Source organism: Mytilus edulis, chromosome 4 (assembly GCF_963676685.1).
Source record: "Mytilus edulis chromosome 4, xbMytEdul2.2, whole genome shotgun sequence".
Taxonomy (NCBI): domain Eukaryota; kingdom Metazoa; phylum Mollusca; class Bivalvia; order Mytilida; family Mytilidae; genus Mytilus; species Mytilus edulis.
In genome coordinates, this window is record NC_092347.1 from 64442147 (window position 1) to 64463575 (window position 21429).

A 21429-nucleotide genomic window follows, 5' to 3' on the forward strand; every position below is an offset into this window, starting at 1 on the left:
TCTGGATGTAAAGCAGCCATCTTTCATTACCAAGAAGTTGATAAAAAAAACATTTGTAATAAAGAAGCATATTGAGTTTAATGCATATTCATTATTTAATTAAAATAATTATGAAATACAATGTCAAAGAACGCATGAGACCTGTCCACAATCTGCTTGTAAAAATCAGGATCAAACTTAAGTCTCAACTGAAATGGCTTTTGAAGTAAACAAAACAAAATCACAAATGTCCCTGCCATACACTCCTAGATGCGTCTGAATCTGATAGTACCATGGTGAAGATGTTTTTAGTTTAATTTCACCATTTATGTTTTGAACGTGATAAGTTTGTAAATTAGCCACTTCCATTGGTGTTTTGTCAGCATATTTAAATGTACATTTAATTTCCACAAGACGTGTACCACAGCATTTACACTTAACAACACCATCAGGCCTAGCACCTAAGAATGGGCTTGCTCTTGACACAAATAAACCACAATCTTTAAAGCTGCTTTTCTTGTGATGAGTCTTGAACCTGTCAAAGTATTGTGTTTTTGCAACCTTTTCCATCTTAATTCCAAATTCTGTTGCATCTGAGCGGAAAGATATTGATGTTCCAAGAAAGTTTTTTACCAAGTAATGATTTGAACTTAGTTGATCGAAGTTACATTTCATAATGTTAGAAATCACGGATGCAGTTATTCTACATTTTCTATGTTCACTGATGTTTTTGCCATTCAGGATTATCTCTCTGTTCAATTGTACCTTGTTCTACATTATAAATATATGCATTGTCATGTTTGTTGTGTAAACATTCCAAAATGTCATCACTTTCACTGAATCCTCTTAATATGTCTGAAAAATATTCAGCGGTCTCCTCGTCACTTTCACTTTCATCCGATGGTGGATCTACTAATTTCAAACAAGAGAGCACACGCTGAAATGTCTCGCCTTCTATACTAATCATTGATATTATGTTGATAGTCCTAAGTATAAAGCTAAGCTTTATTACAACTGTCACTTAAACTTAACATTAACCAAGATAACTAAACAAAGACCAATGAATCTTGAAAATGAGGTCAAGGTCAGATGAACCATGCCAGGCAGACAAGTACAGCTAACAATGCTTCTATACAACATATATAGTTGACCCATTACTGATAGTTTAAGAAAAATAGACCAAAACACAAAAACTTAACTGTGCAATGAACCGTGAAAATGAGGTCACGGTCAAATAAAACCTGTGCGACTGACATAAAGATCATAAAATATTTCCATACACCAAATATAGTTGACCTATGGCATATAGTATTGGATAAAAAGACCAAAACTCAAAACTGAACTTTGACCACTGAACCATGAAAATGAGGTCAAGGTCACATGACATCTGCCCGCTAGACATGTATAGCTTACAATCATTCCATACAACAAATATAGTAGACCTATTGCATATAATATGAGAAAAACAGACCAAAACACAAAAATTTAACTATATCCACTGAACCATGAAAATGAGGTCAAGGTCAGATGATACAGGAGCTGCCAGTTGGACATGTACACTTACAGTCCTTCCATAGACTGAATATGCTAGCCCTATTGCTTATAGTATCTGAGATATGGACTTGACCACCAAAACTGAACCTTGTTCACTGATCCATGAAATGAGGTCGAGGTCAAGTGAAAACTGTCTGACAGACATGAGGACCTTGCAAGGTACGCACATATCAAATATAGTTATCCTATTACTTATAATAAGAGAGAATTCAACATTACAAAAAATTTGAACTTTTTTTTCAAGTAGTCACTGAACCATGAAAATGAGGTCAAGGTTATTGGACATGTGACTGACGGAAACTTTGTAACATGAAGCATCTATATACAAAGTATGAAGCATCCAGGTCTTCCACCTTCTAAAATATAAAGCTTTTAAGAAGTGAGCTAACACCGCCGCTATCCCTATGTCGAGCTTTCTGCAACAAAAGTTGCAGGCTCGACAAAAACCTGCAGATGAGCCTTTGCATAGATCATAAACCTGCAATAAAAAGAATTAACATTTTAATAAAGTGATAGAAAATTTTGCACTGCACATTTTGGTTTCTTATTTATATATTAAGATTAACCTCATCAAAGTGTCAACAAATATTTTTTCCAAACTGTCTGTCAGAATGCAATATTCAAACTTGAATTACTACATTTTGTACATGTAACAGTAAGGGGTGATACATGTACATAGTGTATAAGTAAAATAATTATTTATACAGGTTTCAGCCACTACTTTTTTATGTTATATCCCCTTGTTATTCAGATAGTTTTAATAATACATACATTGTATTTTGATTTCTCGGCAAAATTTTCTAAAGAGTAGTTGCTGCTTTTTGCTTTGCTACATAATGACATATTTGTTTTTCATTCATTATTTTGTACATAAAATTAAAATTAGGATATCAGGTCTCTTGTTTGACATTGTTTGAAATGTTTACATGGAATTTGTCATTTCAAGACTATTTATAGCTGACTATGCAGTATTGGCTTTGCTAATTTCTGTCAGTTAAATTTTGTGAAGAGTCGTATCATTGGCAATCATATAGCATACATGTAATCTTTTATATATGTAAACATTTTTACCTTGAGTTGAAGGTCTCTTTTGGATGCATGTGTATCTCTCTGTTTTACAGGATTAAATGTATGCTTCATGTCTTGATTTCTTGCTAAAGTATTTCAGTTCAGCAATTTTTGATGGTCTGGTCTCCTGTTTTGGCTTGTTCCATGCACAAATGGTATCAGTGCCAACCAAAGTATGGCGATCAGTATGCCGTGAGCAAAGGAACTTAATGCAAACAATAAGGTTACCACGTGTTTACAACTACCATCATCTCTGCAAAAAGAAACAACATTCTATATATGTTTAGTACAATTAATATACATGTCCTAAATCAAATACAAACAAGAATGTGTCCATAGTACAGGAATGCCCCACTCGCACTATCATTTTCTATGTTCAGTGGACCGTGAAATTGGGGTCAAAACTTAAATTTGGAATTAAAATTAGAAAGATGATATCATAGGGAACATGTGTACTAAGTTTCAAGTTGATGTAACTTTAACTTCATCAAAAACTACCTTGACCAAAAACTTTAACCTGAACTTCGCACTATCATTTTCTATGTTCAGTGGACCATGAAATTGAGGTCAAAACCATAATTTGGCATTAAAATTAGAAAGATCATATCATGGGGAACAAATGTACATGTACTAAGTTTCAAGTTGATTGGACTTCAACTTCTTCAAAAACTACCTCGACCAAAAACTTTAACCTGAAGCGGACGGACGAACGGAGGCACAGACCAGAAAACATAATGCCCCTCTACTATCGTAGGTGGGGCATAAAAAAAAAGGTTGATAATTGTAATAATTGAGAACTACATTATAAATGTACATACAATGTGAATGACATATATATGACATATGCCATGGACTTGTGTTGGAATATTTTTAACAAGACAATATCATAAGGTTACTGATACTGTACAGTCTTAGTCTTATAACTGCTGTACCTACATGTATCTACACATTATCATTTCATCACAAATGTAAGAGCCTAAATTTACAATTCTACGCTACTACATTGTACATGTATAGAAAAAAAAACTGTTATTAAGTAAACTGTATTGTTGGTTTTTTTTTCTTCTTGATAAAAGATGTATGACAATTTACAGGTATAATATCTGTTTATATCAACAATATTTGGTCTTGTGAGGAGTTATCTCATTTGCTACTAACATGTACCACATCTTATTTTTACATACATGTACATGTAGTAAACATGTCCATTGTACCAAAGTGAAGGATTTGTATAATAGCATACAATCCTTGATTGTACATATATATATGACTACATGTATGTTGACATCATGATCAGGGAAGTATATTATAGTATTATGTATCTATGTTGATACAAAAGTTTCATTTTAGTTTTAGAGTTATCAATGATAAAATGCAGTGGTGGATCCAGGGGGCTGGGGGTGGTTTCCAGGGGTTGGAACCCCCTTTTTTTTTACTGATCAATGCATTTGAATGGGAGCATATAGTTGGAAACCCCCCACCCCCCACTTTTACTCTGGGTTGGGAACCCCCCTTTTTTTAAAATGGCTGGATCTGCCACTGAAATGTTCTAAATATCCATATCCATGTATTATAGGGATCAGCACTCTGTCTAGTTTCAGGAAAACAATTAGCATGAAAATACATGTAACCCAAAAGTGTCAGTTTTGAACAGCTTTACGTCTGAAATGTGATTGCACATATACACCTCATAAGTTAACCAGGCTTGTTTTAAATATAATCACACAATCTTTTGTCTGACCACTGACAAGTACTGAGTAAATATATCATAATATCTCCAGTTTCAACACTAGGCACTATGAAGTCAATTGGATTGATTATCTCCCTTTAATGCATTATAAACAAAGTATAACCTACCGTTACCTCAAACCTGACAGTATCAAACAAATCTTTCTGTTCACCACTTATGAAGTCATTTGGATTATTAATCTTCTCTTAATACATTATACACAAAGTATAACCTACCATTACCTCAAACATTACAGTATCAAACCAATCTTTTAAATATTTTGGTTTGCCCAAACCCTACCCAAAGAGAAATTGAAGTATCGAGTGTTTTTTAGTCTTCATGCCTATCTGATTAAAAAAAAACTTCTTCAAATCAGGACAATAAAAGAATTTGAGTAGGCAGCTTTTTTATGGGTAGGTAGCGTTTGGGCAAACAAACCTATTCTTTTTTATGGCCCAAACCTGACAGTATAAAACAAATCTTTATAGTTCACCACCTTAGAAGTCATTTCAATTGATTATCTCCCCTTAATACATTATACACAAGGTATAACCTACCATTACCTCAAACATTACAGTATAAAACCAATATTTATTGTTCACCCCTTATGAAGTCAAGAGGATTGATTATCTCCCCTTTATACATTATACACAAAGCATAACCTACCATTACCTCAAACATTACAGTATAAAACAAATCTTTATTGTTCACCCCCTATGAAGTCAAGTGGATTTATTATCTCCCCTTGATACATTATACACAAAGTATATATAACCTACCGTTACCTCAAACATTACAGTATAAAACAAATCTTTATTGTTCACCCCCTATGAAGGCATTAGAATTGATTATCTCCCCTTTATACATTATACACAAAGTATAACCTACCATTACCTCAAACATTACAGTATAAAACAAATCTTTATTGTTCACCCTCTATGAAGTCATTTGGATTGATTATCTTCCCTGAATACATTATCCACAAAGTATATACAACCTACGGTTACCTCAAAACTTACAGTATAAAACAAATCTTTTTGTTCACCACCTATGAAGTCATTTGGATTATTTATCTCCCCTTAATACATTATACACAAAGTATAACCTACCATTACCTCAAACATTACAGTATAAAACCAATCTTTATTGTTCACCCCCTATGAAGTCAAGAGGATTGATTATCTCCCCTTTATACATTATACACAAAGCATAACCTACCATTACCTCAAACATTACAGTATAAAACAAATCTTTATTGATCACCCCTATGAAGTCATTTTGAATGATTATCTCCCCTTAAGACATTATACACAAAGTACAACCTACCATTACCTCAAACATTACAGTATAAAACAAATCTTTATTGTTCACCCCCTATGAAGTCAAGAGGATTGATTATCTCCCCTTTATACATTATATTGATTGATTGATTGCTTAACGTCCATTGGCAAATATTTCATGCATATTCAGGAAGAGAACAAGTTCACGATAAATACAATATGTAGGTTGATACGATAGAGGCCATCAGGGATGATGGTTGGGGGAAATTTGGACTGCCACTGGAAAATGAGGGTATATTGGATAGGGATCGAAATTTTGCCTTGCAACAGGCCACCTACGGACCCCTCAAAGAGTTGTTGCAAGGGTTCTTAACGTGCAAAGAGCGTGGCACTCTCTTTACTGAGGCATCGGATTTAACGTCCCCCTTCTGACCGGACCTGACTGCGAACTTGATACATCCTGCACAGCCAAACAGACGCTCCACTTCGGCAAGCATTTTACTGCCGGTCAGGAGAAGACCAAGTGACCATATTTCTATACCCCAGTCACCCTTGGGGTTTTATACATTATACACAAAGCATAACCTACCATTACCTCAAATATTACAGTATAAAACAAACCTTTATTGATCACCCCTATGAAGTCATTTTGAATGATTATCTCCCCTTAAGACATTATACACAAAGTACAACCTACCATTACCTCAAACATTACAGTATAAAACAAATCTTTATTGTTCACCCTCTATGAAGTCATTTGGATTGATTATCTTCCCTTAATACATTATCCACAAAATATATACAATCTACGGCTACCACAAACCTTACAGTATAAAACAAATCTTTTTGTTCATCACCTATTCAGTCGTTTAGATTATTTATCTCCCCTAAATACATTATACACAAAGTATAACCTACCATTACAGTATAAAACCAATCTTTATTGTTCACCCCCTATGAAGTCAAGAGGATTGATTATCTCCCCTTTATACATTATACACAAAGCATAACCTACCATTACCTCAAACATTACAGTATAAAACCAATCTTTATTGTTCACCCCCTATGAAGTCAAGAGGATTGATTATCTCCCCTTTATACATTATACACAAAGCATAACCTATCATTACCTCAAACATTACAGTTGAAAACAAATCTTTATTGATCACCCCTATGAAGTCATTTTGAATGATCATCTCCCCTTAATACATTATACACAAAGTATAACCTACCATTAACTCAAACATTACAGTATAAAACAAATCTTTATTGTTCACCTTCTATGAAGTCATTTGGATTGATTATCTTCCCTGAATACATTATCCACAAAGTATATACAACCTACGGTTACCTCAAAACTTACAGTATAAAACAAATCTTTTTGTTCACCACCTATGAAGTCATTTGGATTATTTATCTCCCCTTAATACATTATACACAAAGTATAACCTACCATTACCTCAAACATTACAGTATAAAACCAATCTTTATTGTTCACCCCCTATGAAGTCAAGAGTATTGATTATCTCCCCTTTATACATTATACACAAAGCATAATCTACCATTACCTCAAACATTACAGTATAAAACAAATCTTTATTGATCACCCCTATGAAGTCATTTTGAATGATTATCTCCCCTTAAGACATTATACACAAAGTACAATCTACCATTACCTCAAACATTACAGTATAAAACAAATCTTTATTGTTCACCCTCTATGAAGTCATTTGGATTGATTATCTTCCCTTAATACATTATCCACAAAGTATATACAACCTACGGTTACCTCAAACCTTATAGTATAAAACAAATCTTTTTGTTCACCACCTATTTAGTCATTTGGATTATTTATCTCCCCTAAATACATTATACACAAAGTATAACCTACCATTACCTCAAACATTACAGTATAAAACCAATCTTTATTGTTCACCCCCTATGAAGTCAAGAGGATTGATTATCTCCCCTTTATACATTATACACAAAGCATAACCTACCATTACCTCAAACATTACAGTATAAAACAAATCTTTATTGAGCACCCCTATGAAGTCATTTTGAATGATTATCTCCCCTTAAGACATTATACACAAAGTACAACCTACCATTACCTCAAACATTACAGTATAAAACAAATCTTTATTGTTCACCCTCTATGAAGTCATTTGGATTGATTATCTTCCCTTAATACATTATCCACAAAATATATACAATCTACGGCTACCACAAACCTTACAGTATAAAACAAATCTTTTTGTTCACCACCTATTCAGTCATTTAGATTATTTATCTCCCCTAAATACATTATACACAAAGTATAACCTACCATTACCTCAAACATTACAGTATAAAACCAATCTTTATTGTTCACCCCCTATGAAGTCAAGAGGATTGATTATCTCCCCTTTATACATTATACACAAAGCATAACCTACCATTACCTCAAACATTACAGTATCAAACCAATCTTTATTGTTCACCCCCTATGAAGTCAAGAGGATTGATTATCTCCCCTTTATACATTATACACAAAGCATAACCTACCATTACCTCAAAGATTACAGTATAAAACAAATCTTTATTGATCACCCCTATGAAGTCATTTTGAATGATTATCTCCCATTAAGACATTATACACAAAGTACAACCTACCATTACCTCAAACATTACAGTATAAAACAAATCTTTATTGTTCACCCTCTATGAGGTCATTTGGATTGATTATCTTCCCTTAATACATCATCCACAAAGTATATACAACCTACGGTTACCTCAAACCTTACAGTATCAAACAAATCTTTTAGTTCACCACCTATTTAGTCATTTGGATAATTTATCTCCCCTAAATACATTATACACAAAGTATAACCTACCATTACCTCAAACATTACAGTATAAAACCAATCTTTATTGTTCACCCCCTATGAAGTCAAGAGGATTGATTATCTCCCCTTTATACATTATACACAAAGCATAACCTACCATTACCTCAAACATTACAGTATAAAACCAATCTTTATTGTTCACCCCCTATGAAGTCAAGAGGATTGATTATCTCCCCTTTATACATTATACACAAAGCATAACCTACCATTACCTCAAACATTACAGTATAAAACAAATCTTTATTGATCACCCTTATGAAGTCATTTTGAATGATTATCTCCCCTTAAGACATTATACACAAAGTATAACCTACCATTACCTCAAACATTACAGTATAAAACCAATCTTTATTGTTCACCCCCTATGAAGTCAAGAGGATTGATTATCTCCCCTTTATACATTATACACAAAGCATAACCTACCATTACAGTATAAAACAAATCTTTATTAATCACCCCTATGAAGTCATTTTGAATGATTATCTCCCCTTAATACATTATACACAAAGTATAACCTACCATTACCTCAAACATTACAGTATAAAACAAATCTTTATTGTTCACCCTCTATGAAGTGATTTGGATTGATTATCTTCCCTTAATACATTATACACAAAATATATACAATCTACGGCTACCACAAACCTTACAGTATAAAACAAATCTTTTTGTTCACCACCTATTCAGTCATTTGGATTATTTATCTCCCCTAAATACATTATACACAAAGTATAACCTACCATTACCTCAAACATTACAGTATAAAACCAATCTTTATTGTTCACCCCCTATGAAGTCAAGAGGATTGATTATCTCCCCTTTATACATTATACACAAAGCATAACCTACCATTACCTCAAACATTACAGTATAAAACCAATCTTTATTGTTCACCCCCTATGAAGTCAAGAGGATTGATTATCTCCCCTTTATACATTATACACAAAGCATAACCTACCATTACCTCAAACATTACAGTATAAAACAAATCTTTATTGATCACCCTTATGAAGTCATTTTGAATGATTATCTCCCCTTAAGACATTATACACAAAGTATAACCTACCATTACCTCAAACATTACAGTATAAAACAAATCTTTATTGTTCACCCTCTATGAGGTCATTTGGATTGATTATCTTCCCTTAATACATCATCCACAAAGTATATACAACCTATGGTTACCTCAAACCTTACAGTATAAAACAAATCTTTTAGTTCACCACCTATTTAGTCATTTGGATAATTTATCTCCCCTAAATACATTATACACAAAGTATAACCTACCATTACCTCAAACATTACAGTATAAAACAAATCTTTATTGTTCACCCTCTATGAAGTCATTTGGATTGATTATCTTCCCTTAATACATTATCCACAAAGTATATACAACCTACGGTTACCTCAAACCTTACAGTATAAAACAAATCTTTTTGTTCACCACCTATTTAGTCATTTGGATTATTTATCTCCCCTAAATACATTATACACAAAGTATAACCTACCATTACCTCAAACATTACAGTATAAAACAAATCTTTATTGTTCACCCTCTATGAGGTCATTTGGATTGATTATCTTCCCTTAATACATCATCCACAAAGTATATACAACCTATGGTTACCTCAAACCTTACAGTATAAAACCAATCTTTATTGTTCACCCCCTATGAAGTCAAGAGGATTGATTATCTCCCCTTTATACATTATACACAAAGCATAACCTACCATTACCTCAAACATTACAGTATAAAACCAATCTTTATTGTTCACCCCCTATGAAGTCAAGAGGATTGATTATCTCCCCTTTATACATTATACACAAAGCATAACCTACCATTACCTCAAACATTACAGTATAAAACAAATCTTTATTGATCACCCTTATGAAGTCATTTTGAATGATTATCTCCCCTTAAGACATTATACACAAAGTATAACCTACCATTACCTCAAACATTACAGTATAAAACCAATCTTTATTGTTCACCCCCTATGAAGTCAAGAGGATTGATTATCTACCCTTTATACATTATATTGATTGATTGAATGTTGGTTGCTTAACGTCCATTGGCAAATATTTCATGCATATTCAGGACGAGAACAAGTTCACGATAAATACAATATGTAGGTTGATACGATAGAGGCCATCTTGGATGATGGTTGGGGGAAATTTGGACTGCCACTGGAAAATGAGGGTATATTGGATAGGGACCAAAATTTTGCCTTGCAACAGGCCACCTACAGACCCCTCAAAGAGTTGTTGCAAGGGTTCTTAACTTGCAAAGAGCGTGGCACTCTTTACACGAGGCATCGGATTTAACGTCCCACTTCTGACCGGACGTGACTGCGAACTTGATACATCCCGCAAAGCCAAAACGGACGCCCCACTTCGGCAAGCGTTTTACTGCCGGTCGGAAGAAGACCAAGTGACCATATTTCTATACCCCAGTCACCCTTGGGGTTTTATACATTATACACAAAGCATAACCTACCATTACCTCAAACATTACAGTATAAAACAAATCTTTTAGTTCACCACCTATTTAGTCATTTGGATTATTTTTCTCCCCTTAATACATTATACACAAAGTATAACCTACCATTACCTCAAACATTACAGTATAAAACAAATCTTTATTGATCACCCCTATGAAGTCATTTTGAATGATTATCTCCCCTTAAGACATTATACACAAAGTACAACCTACCATTACCTCAAACATTACAGTATAAAACAAATCTTTATTGTTCACCCTCTATGAAGTCATTTGGATTGATTATCTTCCCTTAATACATTATCCACAAAATATATACAATCTACGGCTACCACAAACCTTACAGTATCAAACAAATCTTTTTGTTCACCACCTATATATTCAGTCATTTGGATTATTTATCTCCCCTAAATACATAATACACAAAGTATAACCTACCATTACCTCAAACATTACAGTATAAAACCAATCTTTATTGTTCACCCCCTATGAAGTCAAGAGGATTGATTATCTCCCCTTTATACATTATACACAAAGCATAACCTACCATTACCTCAAACATTACAGTATAAAACCAATCTTTATTGTTCACCCCCTATGAAGTCAAGAGGATTGATTATCTCCCCTTTATACATTATACACAAAGCATAACCTACCATTACCTCAAACATTACAGTATAAAACCAATCTTTATTGTTCACCCCCTATGAAGTCAAGAGGATTGATTATCTCCCCTTTATACATTATACACAAAGCGTAACCTACCATTACCTCAAACATTACAGTATAAAACAAATCTTTATTGATCACCCCTATGAAGTCATTTTGAATGATTATCTCCCCTTAAGACATTATACACAAAGTATATACAACCTACGGTTACCTCAAACCTTACAGTATAAAACAAATCTTTTAGTTCACCACCTATTTAGTCATTTGGATAATTTATCTCCCCTAAATACATTATACACAAAGTATAACCTACCATTACCTCAAACATTACAGTATAAAACCAATCTTTATTGTTCACCCCCTATGAAGTCAAGAGGATTGATTATCTCCCCTTTATACATTATACACAAAGCATAACCTACCATTACCTCAAACATTACAGTATAAAACAAATCTTTATTAATCACCCCTATGAAGTCATTTTGAATGATTATCTCCCCTTAATACATTATACACAAAGTATAACCTACCATTACCTCAAACATTACAGTATAAAACAAATCTTTATTGTTCACCCTCTATGAAGTGATTTGGATTGATTATCTTCCCTTAATACATTATCCACAAAATATATACAATCTACGGCTACCACAAACCTTACAGTATAAAACAAATCTTTTTGTTCACCACCTATTCAGTCATTTGGATTATTTATCTCCCCTAAATACATTATACACAAAGTATAACCTACCATTACCTCAAACATTACAGTATAAAACCAATCTTTATTGTTCACCCCCTATGAAGTCAAGAGGATTGATTATCTCCCCTTTATACATTATACACAAAGCATAACCTACCATTACCTCAAACATTACAGTATAAAACCAATCTTTATTGTTCACCCCCTATGAAGTCAAGAGGATTGATTATCTCCCCTTTATACATTATACACAAAGCATAACCTACCATTACCTCAAACATTACAGTATAAAACAAATCTTTATTGATCACCCTTATGAAGTCATTTTGAATGATTATCTCCCCTTAAGACATTATACACAAAGTATAACCTACCATTACCTCAAACATTACAGTATAAAACAAATCTTTATTGTTCACCCTCTATGAGGTCATTTGGATTGATTATCTTCCCTTAATACATCATCCACAAAGTATATACAACCTATGGTTACCTCAAACCTTACAGTATAAAACAAATCTTTTAGTTCACCACCTATTTAGTCATTTGGATAATTTATCTCCCCTAAATACATTATACACAAAGTATAACCTACCATTACCTCAAACATTACAGTATAAAACATATCTTTATTGTTCACCCTCTATGAAGTCATTTGGATTGATTATCTTCCCTTAATACATTATCCACAAAGTATATACAACCTACGGTTACCTCAAACCTTACAGTATAAAACAAATCTTTTTGTTCACCACCTATTTAGTCATTTGGATTATTTATCTCCCCTAAATACATTATACACAAAGTATAACCTACCATTACCTCAAACATTACAGTATAAAACCAGTATTTATTGTTCACCCCCTATGAAGTCAAGAGGATTGATTATCTACCCTTTATACATTATATTGATTGATTGAATGTTGGTTGCTTAACGTCCATTGGCAAATATTTCATGCATATTCAGGACGAGAACAAGTTCACGATAAATACAATATGTAGGTTGATACGATAGAGGCCATCTTGGATGATGGTTGGGGGAAATTTGGACTGCCACTGGAAAATGAGGGTATATTGGATAGGGACCGAAATTTTGCCTTACAACAGGCCACCTACAGACCCCTCAAAGAGTTGTTGCAAGGGTTCTTAACTTGCAAAGAGCCTGGCACTCTTTACACGAGGCATCGGATTTAACGTCCCCCTTCTGACCGGACGTGACTGCGAACTTGATACATCCCGCACAGCCAAACGGACGCCCCACTTCGGCAAGTGTTTTACTGACGGTCGGGAGAAGACCAAGTGACCATATTTCTATACCCGTCACCCTTGGGGTTTTATACATTATACACAAAGCATAACCTACCATTACCTCAAACATTACAGTATAATAGAAATCTTTTTGTTCACCTATGAAGTCATTTGGATTATTTCTCTCCCCTTAATACATTATACACAAAGTATAACCTACCATTACCTCAAACATTACAGTATAATACCAATCTTTATTGTTCACCCCCTATGAAGTCAAGATGTTGATTATCTCCCCTTTATACATTATACACAAAGCATAACCTACCATTACCTCAAACATTACAGTATAAAACAAATCTTTATTGATCACCCCTATGAAGTCATTTTGAATGATTGATTATCTCCCCTTAATACATTATACACAAAGTATAACCTACCATTAACTCAAACATTACAGTATAAAACAAATCTTTATTGAGCACCCCTATGAAGTCATTTTGAATGATTATCTCCCCTTAAGACATTATACACAAAGTACAACCTACCATTACCTCAAACATTACAGTATAAAACAAATCTTTATTGTTCACCCTCTATGAAGTCATTTGGATTGATTATCTTCCCTTAATACATTATCCACAAAATATATACAATCTACGGCTACCACAAACCTTACAGTATAAAACAAATCTTTTTGTTCACCACCTATTCAGTCATTTAGATTATTTATCTCCCCTAAATACATTATACACAAAGTATAACCTACCATTACCTCAAACATTACAGTATAAAACCAATCTTTATTGTTCACCCCCTATGAAGTCAAGAGGATTGATTATCTCCCCTTTATACATTATACACAAAGCATAACCTACCATTACCTCAAACATTACAGTATCAAACCAATCTTTATTGTTCACCCCCTATGAAGTCAAGAGGATTGATTATCTCCCCTTTATACATTATACACAAAGCATAACCTACCATTACCTCAAAGATTACAGTATAAAACAAATCTTTATTGATCACCCCTATGAAGTCATTTTGAATGATTATCTCCCATTAAGACATTATACACAAAGTACAACCTACCATTACCTCAAACATTACAGTATAAAACAAATCTTTATTGTTCACCCTCTATGAGGTCATTTGGATTGATTATCTTCCCTTAATACATCATCCACAAAGTATATACAACCTACGGTTACCTCAAACCTTACAGTATCAAACAAATCTTTTAGTTCACCACCTATTTAGTCATTTGGATAATTTATCTCCCCTAAATACATTATACACAAAGTATAACCTACCATTACCTCAAACATTACAGTATAAAACCAATCTTTATTGTTCACCCCCTATGAAGTCAAGAGGATTGATTATCTCCCCTTTATACATTATACACAAAGCATAACCTACCATTACCTCAAACATTACAGTATAAAACCAATCTTTATTGTTCACCCCCTATGAAGTCAAGAGGATTGATTATCTCCCCTTTATACATTATACACAAAGCATAACCTACCATTACCTCAAACATTACAGTATAAAACAAATCTTTATTGATCACCCTTATGAAGTCATTTTGAATGATTATCTCCCCTTAAGACATTATACACAAAGTATAACCTACCATTACCTCAAACATTACAGTATAAAACCAATCTTTATTGTTCACCCCCTATGAAGTCAAGAGGATTGATTATCTCCCCTTTATACATTATACACAAAGCATAACCTACCATTACAGTATAAAACAAATCTTTATTAATCACCCCTATGAAGTCATTTTGAATGATTATCTCCCCTTAATACATTATACACAAAGTATAACCTACCATTACCTCAAACATTACAGTATAAAACAAATCTTTATTGTTCACCCTCTATGAAGTGATTTGGATTGATTATCTTCCCTTAATACATTATACACAAAATATATACAATCTACGGCTACCACAAACCTTACAGTATAAAACAAATCTTTTTGTTCACCACCTATTCAGTCATTTGGATTATTTATCTCCCCTAAATACATTATACACAAAGTATAACCTACCATTACCTCAAACATTACAGTATAAAACCAATCTTTATTGTTCACCCCCTATGAAGTCAAGAGGATTGATTATCTCCCCTTTATACATTATACACAAAGCATAACCTACCATTACCTCAAACATTACAGTATAAAACCAATCTTTATTGTTCACCCCCTATGAAGTCAAGAGGATTGATTATCTCCCCTTTATACATTATACACAAAGCATAACCTACCATTACCTCAAACATTACAGTATAAAACAAATCTTTATTGATCACCCTTATGAAGTCATTTTGAATGATTATCTCCCCTTAAGACATTATACACAAAGTATAACCTACCATTACCTCAAACATTACAGTATAAAACAAATCTTTATTGTTCACCCTCTATGAGGTCATTTGGATTGATTATCTTCCCTTAATACATCATCCACAAAGTATATACAACCTATGGTTACCTCAAACCTTACAGTATAAAACAAATCTTTTAGTTCACCACCTATTTAGTCATTTGGATAATTTATCTCCCCTAAATACATTATACACAAAGTATAACCTACCATTACCTCAAACATTACAGTATAAAACAAATCTTTATTGTTCACCCTCTATGAAGTCATTTGGATTGATTATCTTCCCTTAATACATTATCCACAAAGTATATACAACCTACGGTTACCTCAAACCTTACAGTATAAAACAAATCTTTTTGTTCACCACCTATTTAGTCATTTGGATTATTTATCTCCCCTAAATACATTATACACAAAGTATAACCTACCATTACCTCAAACATTACAGTATAAAACCAGTATTTATTGTTCACCCCCTATGAAGTCAAGAGGATTGATTATCTACCCTTTATACATTATATTGATTGATTGAATGTTGGTTGCTTAACGTCCATTGGCAAATATTTCATGCATATTCAGGACGAGAACAAGTTCACGATAAATACAATATGTAGGTTGATACGATAGAGGCCATCTTGGATGATGGTTGGGGGAAATTTGGACTGCCACTGGAAAATGAGGGTATATTGGATAGGGACCAAAATTTTGCCTTGCAACAGGCCACCTACAGACCCCTCAAAGAGTTGTTGCAAGGGTTCTTAACTTGCAAAGAGCGTGGCACTCTTTACACGAGGCATCGGATTTAACGTCCCACTTCTGACCGGACGTGACTGCGAACTTGATACATCCCGCAAAGCCAAAACGGACGCCCCACTTCGGCAAGCGTTTTACTGCCGGTCGGAAGAAGACCAAGTGACCATATTTCTATACCCCAGTCACCCTTGGGGTTTTATACATTATACACAAAGCATAACCTACCATTACCTCAAACATTACAGTATAAAACAAATCTTTTAGTTCACCACCTATTTAGTCATTTGGATTATTTTTCTCCCCTTAATACATTATACACAAAGTATAACCTACCATTACCTCAAACATTACAGTATAAAACAAATCTTTATTGATCACCCCTATGAAGTCATTTTGAATGATTATCTCCCCTTAAGACATTATACACAAAGTACAACCTACCATTACCTCAAACATTACAGTATAAAACAAATCTTTATTGTTCACCCTCTATGAAGTCATTTGGATTGATTATCTTCCCTTAATACATTATCCACAAAATATATACAATCTACGGCTACCACAAACCTTACAGTATCAAACAAATCTTTTTGTTCACCACCTATATATTCAGTCATTTGGATTATTTATCTCCCCTAAATACATAATACACAAAGTATAACCTACCATTACCTCAAACATTACAGTATAAAACCAATCTTTATTGTTCACCCCCTATGAAGTCAAGAGGATTGATTATCTCCCCTTTATACATTATACACAAAGCATAACCTACCATTACCTCAAACATTACAGTATAAAACCAATCTTTATTGTTCACCCCCTATGAAGTCAAGAGGATTGATTATCTCCCCTTTATACATTATACACAAAGCATAACCTACCATTACCTCAAACATTACAGTATAAAACCAATCTTTATTGTTCACCCCCTATGAAGTCAAGAGGATTGATTATCTCCCCTTTATACATTATACACAAAGCGTAACCTACCATTACCTCAAACATTACAGTATAAAACAAATCTTTATTGATCACCCCTATGAAGTCATTTTGAATGATTATCTCCCCTTAAGACATTATACACAAAGTATATACAACCTACGGTTACCTCAAACCTTACAGTATAAAACAAATCTTTTAGTTCACCACCTATTTAGTCATTTGGATAATTTATCTCCCCTAAATACATTATACACAAAGTATAACCTACCATTACCTCAAACATTACAGTATAAAACCAATCTTTATTGTTCACCCCCTATGAAGTCAAGAGGATTGATTATCTCCCCTTTATACATTATACACAAAGCATAACCTACCATTACCTCAAACATTACAGTATAAAACAAATCTTTATTAATCACCCCTATGAAGTCATTTTGAATGATTATCTCCCCTTAATACATTATACACAAAGTATAACCTACCATTACCTCAAACATTACAGTATAAAACAAATCTTTATTGTTCACCCTCTATGAAGTGATTTGGATTGATTATCTTCCCTTAATACATTATCCACAAAATATATACAATCTACGGCTACCACAAACCTTACAGTATAAAACAAATCTTTTTGTTCACCACCTATTCAGTCATTTGGATTATTTATCTCCCCTAAATACATTATACACAAAGTATAACCTACCATTACCTCAAACATTACAGTATAAAACCAATCTTTATTGTTCACCCCCTATGAAGTCAAGAGGATTGATTATCTCCCCTTTATACATTATACACAAAGCATAACCTACCATTACCTCAAACATTACAGTATAAAACCAATCTTTATTGTTCACCCCTATGAAGTCAAGAGGATTGATTATCTCCCCTTTATACATTATACACAAAGCATAACCTACCATTACCTCAAACATTACAGTATAAAACAAATCTTTATTGATCACCCTTATGAAGTCATTTTGAATGATTATCTCCCCTTAAGACATTATACACAAAGTATAACCTACCATTACCTCAAACATTACAGTATAAAACAAATCTTTATTGTTCACCCTCTATGAGGTCATTTGGATTGATTATCTTCCCTTAATACATCATCCACAAAGTATATACAACCTATGGTTACCTCAAACCTTACAGTATAAAACAAATCTTTTAGTTCACCACCTATTTAGTCATTTGGATAATTTATCTCCCCTAAATACATTATACACAAAGTATAACCTACCATTACCTCAAACATTACAGTATAAAACATATCTTTATTGTTCACCCTCTATGAAGTCATTTGGATTGATTATCTTCCCTTAATACATTATCCACAAAGTATATACAACCTACGGTTACCTCAAACCTTACAGTATAAAACAAATCTTTTTGTTCACCACCTATTTAGTCATTTGGATTATTTATCTCCCCTAAATACATTATACACAAAGTATAACCTACCATTACCTCAAACATTACAGTATAAAACCAGTATTTATTGTTCACCCCCTATGAAGTCAAGAGGATTGATTATCTACCCTTTATACATTATATTGATTGATTGAATGTTGGTTGCTTAACGTCCATTGGCAAATATTTCATGCATATTCAGGACGAGAACAAGTTCACGATAAATACAATATGTAGGTTGATACGATAGAGGCCATCTTGGATGATGGTTGGGGGAAATTTGGACTGCCACTGGAAAATGAGGGTATATTGGATAGGGACCGAAATTTTGCCTTACAACAGGCCACCTACAGACCCCTCAAAGAGTTGTTGCAAGGGTTCTTAACTTGCAAAGAGCCTGGCACTCTTTACACGAGGCATCGGATTTAACGTCCCCCTTCTGACCGGACGTGACTGCGAACTTGATACATCCCGCACAGCCAAACGGACGCCCCACTTCGGCAAGTGTTTTACTGACGGTCGGGAGAAGACCAAGTGACCATATTTCTATACCCGTCACCCTTGGGGTTTTATACATTATACACAAAGCATAACCTACCATTACCTCAAACATTACAGTATAATAGAAATCTTTTTGTTCACCTATGAAGTCATTTGGATTATTTCTCTCCCCTTAATACATTATACACAAAGTATAACCTACCATTACCTCAAACATTACAGTATAATACCAATCTTTATTGTTCACCCCCTATGAAGTCAAGATGTTGATTATCTCCCCTTTATACATTATACACAAAGCATAACCTACCATTACCTCAAACATTACAGTATAAAACAAATCTTTATTGATCACCCCTATGAAGTCATTTTGAATGATTATCTCCCCTTAATACATTATACACAAAGTATAACCTACCATTACCTCAAACATTACAGTATAAAACAAATCTTTATTGTTCACCCTCTATGAAGTCGTTTGGATTGATTATCTTCCCTGAATACATTATCCACAAAGTATATACAACCTACGGTTACCTCAAACCTTACAGTATAAAACAAATCTTTTAGTTCACCACCTATTTAGTCATTTGGATAATTTATCTCCCCTAAATACATTATACACAAAGTATAACCTACCATTACCTCAAAAATTACAGTATAAAACCAATCTTTATTGTTCACCCCCTATGAAGTCAAGAGGATTGATTATCTCCCCTTTATACATTATACACAAAGCATAACCTACCATTACCTCAAACATTACAGTATAAAACAAATCTTTATTGATCACCCGGCCCCCTATGAAGTCATTTTGAATGATTATCTCCCCTTAAAACATTATACACAAAGTATAACCTACCATTACCTCAAACATTACAGTATAAAACAAATCTTTATTGTTCACCCTCTATGAGGTCATTTGGATTGATGATCTTCCCTTAATACATTATCCACAAAGTATATACAACCTACGGTTACCTCAAACCTTACAGTATAAAACAAATCTTTTTGTTCACCACCTATTTAGTCATTTTGATTATTTATCTCCCCTAAATACATTATACACAAAGTATAACCTACCATTACCTCAAACATTACAGTATAAAACCAGTATTTATTGTTTACCCCCTATGAAGTCAAGAGGATTGATTATCTACCCTTTATACATTATATTGATTGATTGATTGTTGGTTGCTTAACGTCCATTGGCAAATATTTCATGCATATTCAGGACGAGAACAAGTTCACGATAAATACAATATGTAGGTTGATACGATAGAGGCCATCTTGGATGATGGTTGGGGGAAATTTGGACTGCCACTGGAAAATGAGGGTATATTGGATAGGGACCGAAATTTTGCCTTACAACAGGCCACCTACAGACCCCTCAAAGAGTTGTTGCAAGGGTTCTTAACTTGCAAAGAGCGTGGCACTCTTTACACGAGGCATCGGATTTAACGTCCCCCTTCTGACCGGACGTGACTGCGAACTTGATACATAACGCACAGCCAAACGGACGCCCCACTTCGGCAAGCGTTTTACTGCCGGTCGGGAGAAGACCAAGTGACCATATTTCTATACCCGTCACCCTTGGGGTTTTATACATTATACACAAAGCATAACCTACCATTACCTCAAACATTACAGTATAAAACAAATCTTTTTGTTCACCTATGAAGTCATTTGGATTATTTATCTCCCCTTAATACATTATACACAAAGTATAACCTACCATTACCTCAAACATTACAGTATAATACCAATCTTTATTGTTCA

The 21429-nt window shown here is 33.7% G+C and overlaps 1 long non-coding RNA gene across 1 annotated transcript in view; it reads right to left on the reverse strand.

Annotated features, from left to right (window-relative positions):
• Positions 1 to 1969: 1969 nt before the first annotated feature.
• LOC139520233 (uncharacterized) overlaps positions 1970 to 21429 on the reverse strand; it is a 50323-nt gene continuing 30863 nt past the window's right edge. Inside the window, exons 2-3 of the long non-coding RNA XR_011663842.1 lie at positions 2605 to 2854; positions 1970 to 2011 (exon numbers count right to left, since the gene is read on the reverse strand). This is a non-coding gene — a long non-coding RNA (uncharacterized lncRNA). The remainder of the gene's footprint in view (positions 2012 to 2604; positions 2855 to 21429) is intronic.